The sequence below is a fragment of the Perna viridis genome, chromosome 13 (assembly GCF_037379345.1).
Source record: "Perna viridis isolate PV_CMFRI_1.1 ecotype Kerala chromosome 13, ASM3737934v1, whole genome shotgun sequence".
Classification (NCBI taxonomy): Eukaryota; Metazoa; Mollusca; class Bivalvia; order Mytilida; family Mytilidae; genus Perna; species Perna viridis.
Window position 1 is genome coordinate 20,583,716 of NC_142457.1, and position 13,023 is coordinate 20,596,738.

A 13,023-nucleotide genomic window follows, 5' to 3' on the forward strand; every position below is an offset into this window, starting at 1 on the left:
TCTGAATGCCTACCTGCAGGCTGTTACTACTGTCAGGTCAAGCACCAGGCAAGGTAAACTTGATTGGCCAAACATTCTCTTCCTGAAATGCATGAAAATATGGATAAATCACAATCAGCAGAATCTACATAGAAATGTTCAAGTGACAGGTGAATATGAAAAGCTAGCTATCAATTTCAATATGCCTTGAAAACATAGGCCCCCATTTGAGCCTTGCTCTCTAAGTACTACCACTCTTGTGTGGTAATGGGGTCTATGCTTTAATATTATGCTTTGTAGCCCACAATTGCATGACCATATAGAATATAATGTGCTACATTATACCTAAGACTTTGGAAATCATACCTTTTCAAACTGTAATTCATAGAGGATGAAGTCCCCATAATGGTACTCAATAGCAATAGAATCAGGTACCAAATACAATGTCCAGTGTCATTGACTTTTGTACCTGGCTCCATTGAGTGTGGTGCTTTGAATAGCTGCAAAATCATAGCTATTGCCATTTTATATTTAGTACATGTAATTTGAACGGTCACAACTAGTAAGTACAACAAAAATAATAAATGAGCAACCTCAATGGCTGCATGTTTGCAGCTAGGGACTGATACAATTTCAACCAACAAAGTTTTACCAAATTGTGTAATTCGTGAAGAAAAATAAACATACCATTCTTTTTTCCTGTTAGGTAGCCTCATATTATGCAAGTTTTATGAAATGTCATAAATTTGGGGTCATATTTCAAATTTTGCGGTATTTTTCTCAAGTTTAGGTTTTAATGTGTCATTTTCTGCATAAAATCACTTTGCAGGCTGGCAATATGTAGATTTATTAGTCATTGTGTATGCCAAGTCTGTTTTTTAACTCCTGGTGAGCTAAACAACTTTGTTCGCATAATGTTTTAGAGTGCAATTTGACAGCCAGTACCCTCTTATATGAAATTGAAGTTTTTAGTCCCAGTTTTTTATAGTTAGGACTTAACTTTGTATTAATATCCTTTGTAATAGTATAATTTTACTTTAAATGCAGTTCTAGGAAAGCCTGTTTATAATAAAATGTCAAATTTTCAGTTGAAGTTGGTGTGTAGGTCAATTTTTTTAAATTCTACCTTTAATTTTTGTCTCATGGCAGATATGTTTCCTTTTTTTCATTTATTCAGGCTATCTCTTAGCAAATAGTGCTGTAAAGTACATGGTGAGTGTTTATGTTAACCAAAATGACCATTTTGATGGAGATACTGCTTAAAATATTGAAAATTTGCCGCCGTGGAAAGAATGCGGTGAAAGTCTGTATACTGTAAAAACTGTAAAATTTGATATTTTTGCCCGATTTCGAATTTTTATCTTTTCAAACACATATACTTTTAAATCTATCACACTTTTGGGGTTTGCGAATACAGCAGAAATTAAAATTTTCAATTTCTTGTTTTCTCGTAGAATGACAGTTAAGTCACATGACTCTAATATCACTTTGATTAGGGTCCTGCAACAAAAAGTGGTGGTCGACATGTACTGATTACTCTGTCCGTCTGTCTGTGTCTGCATCTGTCCGTTACAAACTCGTGTTCAGGTTGTAACTATTTTGTGGCATACTGTGGATAGTGGCTTATGACCTTGAACTTTGACCTCAAGGTCATATTCCTTTTTTTTTGTGACAAACTCATGTCCAGGCTGTAACTTTTGTATTTCAATGTGGGCTTTTGATATTTGGTATTTGGGTAGATCACCTAAAGATAATGTGTTGTGCAAAATGGATAGTGGCCTATGATGTGAGCCTGAAGGTCAAATTCCTATATTTAGGTGACAACCTCAGGTCAGAGCTGTAACTTATTTTCTCTTTTGATATAGGCTTTTAGTATTTAGTGTGTGAGGAGTAGATCACTTGATTATGATATGTCTCGCACTATGAACAGTTGCCTGTGACCTTGAAGGTTTGATCAGCAGGTATATAAGTTGTAATTGCATTTCAATGAATGTTAGTTATTGCCCCTATCGAACGCAATTAAGAGTTAAATCCCCTTAAATTTGACAGAGGTTTTTTTTAAATGGGATATCTATACATGTATATTGTTCTGATATGTTCCCATTGTACTTTGTAACTAATATAAAGTATAATACCAGATCAAGTGCATAATTTCTGTTCTTGGAAATAACTTAATTAACCTGTTTTAGGGATAGTACTTTAAATGATATGAAAATTGTGCACATACATTTACATATGTGCAAATACATTGTTAATCCACTCTTATACTTTAATAAACTGTTTAAGGTAATGCAGTTATGTTTTATGACATGTTCTTCCTTTTTAAGCTTCTTTATTGGATTTCTTAGCAACAGGAACAGACTTAGGTTACTTGGCTGCCCTCTGGATCAGTGATCATTTATAGCCAGCTGAATGGTATTCTTTGTAAGTCTAATGTATTTAGGTGTTTAATTTCCAGCCAAAGACGGATAGTCATTTTTTTACCATTCAGATTTTATTGACAGTGTATTGCAATCACATAACAACCAATCACAATAACAAATCATATCACTAGTTCATATCATATAGTGGACCAAACAGTCAATCATAGAGAAAGCTGTATGTATAATGTTAGAAGCATTTAATAATATTTTTGAAATATCTATATAAATTACAATTTCTCCATTCTTGTCCATATTTTTAGAGTAATTAAGTATTAAGTTTCTTGGTCATTATAGAAAAGCTTTAAATTGACATTAATGAGTGATAAAAATCTGTTGATTTGTCAATGGTTATATGCCTGACATGACTATGGTCCTGTCATGTTACCGCTTCAGTGTTGTTTTAAACACGAAATATGATGTGTACCTTAACACTGTTACCTATGTTGGTCTTTTATTATCATTACTATTATCCAAAGATTTATGTGTTTAAAAGACTTAAGTTTCTCTTGATTTACATGTTTTAAAAGACATTTGTCCAAGGTAGTTAGTACATGTATACGTAGGATTGTATATGCATTGGGAGGCAGTGTTCAAATAAGCACTAGTTTTATACCTTCAATTTCCGAGGCAGGATCATTGATATACCATTTATTTAGGTCATGAATCTATGATACTTTTCAATGGCTGGTATTGATTTTCTTTATAGGTTGACCCTTCATTGCGTATGCAAAAAAAGTCCTGGACTTTTCACACTTGAAACTTAACCCCCCAGGATGAACATGTTTTACCTTACAAATTTGTACTCTATAAAAAGAGCAGAAAGGAAGATGCCAGGTAATGATTTACAAATTGTAGAAGTACTTTGGTTTAAGGAGGTAGACCTAGAGTAAGGGACACCTCTTAAAAATCTTTGGAACGTTTGTATTCAGCATTTTACATCAATCTTATGTAAGCATCTAATTAACTTGGATTCATTTTATTCTGCTTCAAACAAAGGCTTGAGAGGCTTTGGTGAAATTGAATATAATACCAACATATCACTGATTTCATGAGATGTCCCTTACCCTAGGTCTACCTCCTTTATTTATAAACATTTTGCAAAAGTGTTCATTTATTTGTTAACTTTATATATATATATGTCATTTTTTTATTTTTTTCATCAAACATTTACATTAGCAGAGTTGGTACAGGATCTAGTTGTCCCCTAATATGTAGTCCGGTCTCTTTTTGTGGTGATCTGTGTGTACCAGATGTTTCTTGCTGCCTGATATTACTGTTCCTCTCATACCTTCTATTGTGAGTATACTTTCTGTCCACTTCAGTAGATCTATATTTGCAACACAGGTACAGGATTTAGTTGTCCCTATATAGGAAGTCTGGTCTCTTTTTGTGATGATCTTTGTAAACTAGATGTTTCTTGCTGCTTCATATAACTGTTCCTATCACATCTCCTGTTGTAAGTGAACTCCCTCTTGATCACTTTGTAGATTCTGAATCATTTATTTGCAGCACCTCATGTCTTACTGTGGTTGTCGTGCCAGGTCTTTTGTTGTTCTTTTGTAATGCAGAATGGAGCCTGTCTTCCATGTTTTTGCTATGGTGAAAAGTTTTCAGCAGTCTCTCACTTGGATAGGAACAATGGACACCTGTATAATGTGTCTTGTGGTACATTTATTTTACTGTTATATGTGTCTCCACTAAGTATCATCTTGAGAACTTGAGCAATATTATCTTTTCAAAATTGTCTATTTTCAGCAGAGTGATGGTATTATGTCTTCATCTGATGAACTTACAAAACTAGTACCTTTTCACCATGGAAATGACTTTTCTTGAACCGGTCAGCATTTCGAACATTGCAGCTTCCTGTCAGATCAGTTATGCCATTGTTGTGGTGGGTATTACCATCTGCTCACTTCTTGAAATCTTTTTGTTGTATGGTTTCCAAACAAAATTTGGTATGATATTTGCCTGAAAAGGACATATTTTTAGCTTACGTTGATCATGTGAGCTTATGTCATCACATGGCGTTTGTCATCATTCGTCTTCCTCCTCTGCTATCTGTTACTCTTTTTTTTAATCTTTTCCTTTGAGACCAAGATTCTGATGTCAATCAGGTTTAGGTCAAATTTGTTGGTGTAGTTCAGCATGATAAATTTTGCATGTGCAGAAATTTTCAGAGAGATCTGTTATTTTTGGAGGTCCATTTAGTTTTCATACCTCTATAGCTCTTGTTAATGTGTCAAGTGTGTATAGTGATCTTATGTCTGTCTGTCTGTCTGTCTGTTGTATCTTAGGTTATTATACCTCTATGGCTCTTGTTATTTTGTCAAGTATGCATAGTGATCTCGTGTCTGTCTGTCTGTCTGTCGCACGTTAGGTTATTATACCTCTATGGTTCTTGTTAATTTGTCAAGTATGTATAGTGATATCTTGTCTGTCTGTCTGTCCGTCTGTCACACTTTATATTATTATAGCTCTATGGCTCTTGTTAATTTGTCAAGTATGTATAGTGATCTCGTGTCTGTCTGTCTGTCTGTTGCACGTTAGGATATTATACCTCTATGGCTCTTGCTAATTTGTCAAGTATGTTTAGTGATCTTGTGTCTGTCTGTCTGTGTCGCACGTTAGGTTACTATACCTCTGTTGCATTGTTAATTTGTCAAGTATATATAGTGATCTCATGTCTGTCTGTCTGTTGTATCTTAGGTTATTATACCGCTATGACTCTTGTTAATTTGTCAAGTGCATATAGTGGTCTCGTGTCTGTCTGTCTGTCTGTCTGTTTTACCTTAGGTTATTATACCTCTATGGCTCTTGTTATTTTGTCAAGTATGCATAGTGATCTCGTGTCTGTCTGTCTGTCACACGTTAGGTTATTATACCTCTATGGTTCTTGTTAATTTGTCAAGTATGTATAGTGATTTCTTGTCTGTCTGTCTGTCTTTCTGTCACACTTTATATTATTATAGCTCTATGGCTCTTGTTAATTTGTCAAGTATGTATAGTGGTCTCGTGTCTGTCAGTCAGTGATTTCATGTCAGTTTGGTTGTATGTCTGTTACATGTTAGGTTTGGTGGTATGTTGATGCCTTAGGTTTATAGTTGAATGTAAATAGTGGTATCATGTCAGTCTGTCTCAGGGCTCATGCTACTGGGTGATTCAGGCAAAATAGTCGCCCTGGAGTCGCTCATTTCGCCTCAGACGACAAAAAAAGCAAAATAGAGTCGCCCTCTTATTTTCAGACATCAACTTTGTCTTTTAGTTGTATTCTGACCAGAGTTATCTCTTTTTCGATGGGTATGATCTAAAATGTGTAACCCGTACCCGTACCAACTTTTCCCCGTACCCAAATACTATTTTGTCAATTTCTTCATTATTACATGATATTTCCAACTAAAAGTTGGTACGTATTTACAAAATAATATGCTGGTTAGGCTGATTTAATATTTATTTAAATGTTTGTCGGAAAAAAAAAAGATTTTTATTCGATTTTCTCTTTTCAAGAGATCTAAAATGGGTAACCGGAAATTCCCATTCCCAAAATCAGAGTCCGGTATTTTTGTTATCTGTACAATTTTAATGCATATTTTACATTCGAACATCATGATATTATCAAAATTTTCATTGGTGTTAAAATAAATCGCACCAGACTGTTTTTCATTCTAGATAAGATTGTATCCATTCATTGCTGGTATGGGGATTGACGCTAGATACGCTACAGAATTCAACCTCAATCACTTTTTTTTAAACAATACCAAATCTTTCAAAACTTTATCCAAAGTTTCAAAGTAAAGTTTTAAACTCTTAATGATTTTAGAAAACCGTACACATTTTAGACCTTTTGACTTCAGAAAACCGTTTAAACAAGAAATATTAGAAAAAATATTCATCATTTTCTTGATTAGAAATGAATTGAAACGGACTTTTCCACATTTCATGCAATTTTCAGTCCTTAACATACCGTAAGAATGAATACTTTAGCAAAACATCATTTGGGTACGGGGAAAAGTTGGTACAGGTACGGGTTACACTTGTTACACATTTTAGACAGTACCCTTCAGATAACAATTCAAACAAAAATGGCGCCCGTTCGAGACAAAAAAAATTGTAAAACAAATTTGAAATCTATCGAATTTTCAGTTACAAGCAAATATTTTAATCAGCGTTTTGTTTCAAACGTTGCAGGTCCGGGTGTTAAAGGAATAGGCCTGCAGCAGCGCTAAGCTTGTCGTAAAAGGCGACTAAATAGTGCTCAGAATCCTAGCCGGGGGCTAGAGCGCTCTGCCCACAGAGCAACTGGGATGTGTGTCCCAGGTGGTGGAATGGGGTACCCCTGGCGTGTTACATGCTGGGGTTGTAAGGCTATAATACAGAAAAAACTGACCGCAAACCATAGTGGTGCACCGTGTTGGGAAAGATGCCACATTCCTTGCACATTAAAGAACCCTACTATGGTAATCTCCCGGAGTAGGAACCATAGGACTCCGCCACAGGAGGCTAAATTACCCGACCCTACCCATCTCTCCCTATTTCCAGTGGCAATCAAAATTTGTCGACCCCATTGTCCTTGTGTCCCATCCCTTTTTCATTTCATCATCATTTCATGTTTATTTTATCATCAATTTCATGTTCATCGTCAGAATATTGCTGAAATATTGCTGCTCGGACGTTAAACCCCAAACAAACAAACAAACAAATGTTTCAAACGTTTAAGACAGGATACAGAATGACCATTCTTTGTTTCAGCCTATGATAATTCATGTTTTATCATTCACATTTCGTTATAATACATGCAAATTTGTCATGCGGGTTCTTTTGGACTAAAGTTAAATTCATCTCAATTGATAATTCGGTAGAAACAGACCCGAAGCGTTTCGTAAAGAATATTTTTTTACATGGTTATTAATACTCTTGATCAACTTACATAAAGAGACTGGATATTTTGAACAAGTAATCATTAAGGGTTAAGTGGGATCATGAAAAAAACAACAAAATGAAAATTCCAACAGAATGTCACTGCCTGAAATTTTCTATTCCAGAGCTGCTAAAAAAGACCCAAAAAAATAGGACAGTACTGCAATGCAAGAAGCTTTGCTTTGCTCAATCATTATTAATTTTGCTGTAATAAATTTGGTAAGGGGTAGAGGTATAGATTAGAGGTAAGGAGTAGAGGTATAGATAAGAAATTCAATTTGATGAATACGAAACAGTCGATCATTCAGGCTGATTTCATTTTGTCCAAAATATTTAGTTACTTACATATGTAGCTTTAAAAGGAATTTATTTCAATAAAAGAAAATGAATATAAGAAAATGCTTGCAAATATTGTGTGCATGTAAGTAACATATAACACGTGTAATTCTAAAAAGCATTAGTAAAAGATGCGCGTACACATTCACTTCTCCCTGTTCATCCCCACTTCTCCCTGTTTTTCTTAGGTAGCTTGAGCCCTGTGTCTGTCTGTCACACTTATTGTTTGTAGGTTGTTTTTGTATACATTTAATTAATTAGTCAAGTGTGTACAGTGATCTCATGGCTGTCTGTCTGTCTGTCTGTTACACGTTAGGTTTGAATGTAGTTTTAATACATCTTGTTAAGTAGTCATGTGCATCTCATGCTAGTCTGTCTGTCTGTGTTACGTTGAGTTTGGAGGTAGTGTTTATACCTCTTGTTAATTAGTTTAGTGTATAAACAGAATTTAGATTTCAAAATTAGTTACCTATAGACAGTTGTTTGGTACAGTTAACCAGATATGATGATATTGATACCCCATGCAACGAAGTTGTGAAGGGTATGATATTTTTACCTGTCAGTCTTCCAGACTTTTTTTCTAAACACTTGCAGATATTAAGCTGATTTTTTGTATGTTAGACTACCATCATGATAAATAGATCATGTTTACGTTTTGTTTTGCTGATTTTTACCAAAATTACTTGCCTTGGACTGAGCAAATTTTCAAAAATAAAAGTCTTAGGGACTTTTTTTCTAAATGCTTACAGATATTGAGCTGGATTTGGTATGTAAGTCTACCATGATGAGTATCTGTAGATTTTGTTCTGCTCCGCTGACTTTCACCAAAATTACAGGCCTTAGAATTAGCAATTTCTTTTAAATCAACAGTTTTCAGGACTTGTTTTCTCAAAACTCTCAAATATAGAGCTGATGTTTGGTATGTATGTTTACAATGTATCATGATAAATTACAGATCAAGTTCATGTTATGTTGAGATTTTTTCTATGAACTTAGGCCCCTGAACGTTCTTTTCTTTTCAAATACTTTTATGGTCGTCATCATGAACTTGTGGATCGTTATGGTGTATCCATCTGCTCCATGAAAACTGATTTATTCAAAGGGTTATAGTGTTCCTTTCCTCGTTTGTCTACCCCGGACTTGACTTTTTATGAGCAACTCAGCGGATGTTTCTAGAAAAGCAGAGTACACTTACACTACCGGTGCACCTGGTCCATGCTCCCAGTTTTTAGTGGAGTCTGAGTTGCTCATTTGCTTTTGTTACTTTGTGTGTATGATTTAAGTTACTTTATGTTCTTTGTTGTGTATATCTGTTTTCCATGACTGGTCTTTGTCCCTGAATTACATTCTTTTGATTACCACTATAACCTTAGTTCCCTTTATTACTCTATAATTTGAGAGTCATATTTGTGGATGTGTGGGGTATATTAGCGCACTCACTAAGGTTCTTTATATTAAACAGTGTCTGTTATAGACAGGTATTCAGGTTATTCAGGTTCAGTTAAGACAGGTTTAAGTGTTCTGTTTTAGATGTAAAACTCAAAATTTCAACGTAATTTATTAGTGTTCTATGTTAAATATTAAGGTCATTAGTTCACTGATCACAGTGTTTAGTATTAGATATTAAGGTCATTCGTTCACTTGTTACAGATTTTATGCATGGAAGTACAGCGTTCTTATTCTTATTCTTCTTTTTCAGGACATTTGTATCTTTAGTGGCGTTGAAGAATTTGTCACATGGAATCAAAGTCTGCTTTCATCTCAATTGTTCCATGTTCATCTTGACTGTGTATATATCATCTTCCAGTACTATGTGCATGAGGCTGTTTGAGATTATGGCAATTTATCATCATCGGTATATTCAGCAACTTAAGACCTACCATAGAATTTCTTCTCTTCAATCTTCCAGAATGGATTTCGACTCACCCTTTCTACAGACAAACGTAAGACCAGATTGACCTCTTGAGTATTCTAAAATATATTTAGACCCTCTTTTTTAAGACCAGCCAAACCCTTTTTAGACTAGTCTTACGCTCTTTATTTAGACCAGCCTAATCTTTTTATTTCAGGACCAGCCTAACCCTCCTTTTTTTAACACCAGCCTTACCCTCCCTTTTTAAGACCAGCCTAACCCTCTTTTTTTGGACCAGCCTAACCCTCTTTTTTATATGTCAAGCCTAGCCCTTTTTTTCTAGTAACTAAATATGCTGATTAATTTGGTTTGAATTGACAATGATTCAATTAAAAGTAGTTGACATCTAACCTCTTATCAGTACCTGTTTATTTCTTTGCGTTTACCCGAATAAACCAATCGTCCACTGTCGATATATTCAAATTGCCTATAAATGATTTATTTTTAGTTAAAGACGCCAAGGTGTTAAATATATAAATCCTTGTAGACGCATAATAAACCTTTTGAACTTCAACTAGAAATGAAAACCATGCGAGATCATAAATAGGCATCGTTCATAGAAATGAAATATAAAGAGGTATGCTGAGTAACAATTGGAAGAGCTGTTTTTATAGATTTCATGCAGGCCCTGGCGGATCCACACACTAAGTATTTACAAAAAAATGTGGCAGTGGTTCCGAACAAGAAACTTGTATAAAGAAAGAGGTTCCAGGCAGGGAATACACGTTCTGTTCCAGGCTATTATGGGCCGCTCATTTTGCCAGTCTTTTGACAAAAGGGTCGTATAACCCCCCAAAACCATCCTGATGTTTCACCCATTGTATTGGGTATTTTTATTACGGTTACCGGCTCGTGACACCAGAAGCCCGGATATGATAAATAAAAATAAAACTTTGCTTAGACGATGGCATAGGAATTTCGAAATGCATTTTCCGGAATTTATGTCAGTGTGTGTGTGTGGGGGGGGGGGGTGATATTGCTTCATAAATAATCAATCTAATGCATGTGTCTCTGGAACTAGGTGCCGAGAAACTAAGCGCTTTTACATGACACATAGGTGTCTATGCGATAACTTGTAGCACTAGGGCTATAAAGCGTAACAACTGAGAAATGTAGCTAGTTGAGAGGGACATGAATATTAGGACATGTTTATTTCAATGATGAATGATCTGCGTGGTGAAGACAGATTTGTTCAACGCGTCATAGTTTTTCATCCTCTTATGTCTACTTTTCTGAGCAACTCAAAGGTATGTTGATATTTTTATAAGAGTTAAAATAAAGGGTGCCCATCATAATGAAACCCCTGCAGCACCATCTGTACTCATGTAAAATTTACTATGAGCCTTATGAATAGCTGAATTTAATATAGAAAGTAATGGAGACATGAAATGGTGGTATTACATCTTGTAGTTCAATTACAATATGCAATATTTCAAAGAGTTTGTGTTCATTTATCAAGGTGTTTTATGTAAACCGGCATCAAACCCGAATATGACGCAAACAAGTGCACTGCGACGATGCATCGTGAATTTTGGTGTGTGCGTTTTTTTAAATGCCCTTCCTAATCAGAATGATTAATTTAAAAATAAATCAAAGATATCAATATGATAATCACCATTTAGAATAATAAGTTTGTCAGTGTTAAGAAACGTTTGAATTCGTTCCTCAAACTTTTCTTTTATACCGTGTTTTTGAAATTTTACGATTGTCTGAGGCGTAAAAATTCAAACGATCGATATAAATTGATGTAGTACATGAGTACTTTGATTTGATGTTAAGTGAAACTTCCTTGAATTACCTCCCTTAGACTATTTTTTAGCTTCTTTCAAATTCGCTTTTTATATTAAAAATGATAGTATTTGAAGACTTCTTTAAAATTTAAGTCCAACACTGTATCCAGGTTAGGCACTGAATCTTTTTTTAATACTATAGGAAAAGGGGATGGGGTCGGATAATTTGGAGAAAAGTAATTTTCCAAATTTTAGCCATATTTTCTCTTCTTTTTTCTCAAGCATTGACAGAAAATTATGAATCAATATTTTCCTATTACTTTACAATGAAAATTTACAAATATTAAAACATGGCCTTGTTAATTGCCCTTCTTTTTCAACCCGAGATCTTGATATCGGTGGGTCAAAGACGACTAGCAGATAAATGATGTGGTGTGTTCTATTATGTTACTGCATTTGACTTGTCTATGTGTTTATAGCAGAATCACGCTTCATTATGACAGGTGATTATTGTTTATCACCAATGCAGCATAAAACGAAGAAAGAAGAAGTGCGTAGAATAAAATTTTTATCTGAATGAGGTATAAAAAGTAGCTAAAAAATATAAAAAAAAATGCTTCAGTTTATTTCCTGGCGTCAAAAAGATTCGGAAATGGGAGGTATAAGGGTACCTGAAAATCATAGGTTGGTTGAATAGTGGGGGATGCAAGGGGGTTATCTCAGCTCACGTGCTATAGGTCCATGTGGGGTATAAGGGTTAGAACTCCACCTTTCTTTAAATTTTGATAATTTTGTCTTCTTAGTCTAATAGATTTCCCTTTAATCTGTTCCTTGTACCAATTGTTAGGCACAAAACATTTTTGTATTGAGGGGGAGACTTGGTTTGTTACGAAAAAAATAAGATTACTCCAAATTTTTAGCCAAAAGTATTTTGCTCAGTCATTGATTGAAAAAAAAATATTAATACTGTTTAATATTTCCACCATCCCTTTACAATACAGATATTCAAATACAATTTTTAACTACGGCTGCTGCTGAAAAAAAGAAATACTTTTCGTGTCTGAGCAAAAACTCAACATTAAATCCGAGCCCCCTTCAAAAAGAAAATGGTCTGTGTCTTACTTTCATGTCAAGCCAAAGAAATGCTTCGCAGGGCAATGCTTGATTAGAATGCAGAGGTCTAATCATGAACAGTTGGGCCAAAATTTTACACGCTTTCCAAGCTTGATACAGATCTCAATTTTAATAGCAATTACACAGGAAAAGAACTTGACCACAAAGTCCCTGTTTGGCCTTTTATTGCTCAATAAACAATCAAAGCCTTTCTTTCCAGGATAGGTATGTCACCTTGAGGTTCATTTATAAGATCCATTCATCTTTACTCAAGCTATTGTCTGCAAAACAGGAACATGTTTGTTTCTGATCCTTCATTCGTAATCAGTTCAAGTTGAAACCCCTAAAATCAATCCCATGCTTTCTTTAGTGGTTTAATTTCATAAAAATCGATACACTCAATGTATACTAACATGAAAGACAACAATAACAAAACTGACGACAGCATGATACCATTATTCCACCGCAGTCAACAATGATGAAACTGACTATAGCATGATACCATTATTCAACCGCAGACAACAATGACGAAACTATCCACAGCATGATACCATTATTTAACCGCAGGCAACAATGACGAAACTAACCACAGCATGATACCATTATTCCACTGCCC

The 13,023-nt window shown here is 34.8% G+C and overlaps 1 long non-coding RNA gene across 2 annotated transcripts in view; it reads left to right on the forward strand.

The window, feature by feature from the left end:
* LOC148599894 (uncharacterized) overlaps positions 1-10,686 on the forward strand; it is a 34,969-nt gene extending 24,283 nt beyond the window's left edge. Inside the window, exons 2-6 of one of the 2 annotated variants that reach the window (XR_015917576.1) lie at positions 1,845-1,940; positions 2,307-2,403; positions 3,109-3,236; positions 4,158-4,293; positions 9,352-10,686. This is a non-coding gene — a long non-coding RNA (uncharacterized LOC148599894). The remainder of the gene's footprint in view (positions 1-1,844; positions 1,941-2,306; positions 2,404-3,108; positions 3,237-4,157; positions 4,294-9,351) is intronic. The other variant, XR_015917577.1, reaches the window with a different exon arrangement.
* The last annotated feature ends 2,337 nt before the right edge of the window (positions 10,687-13,023 follow it).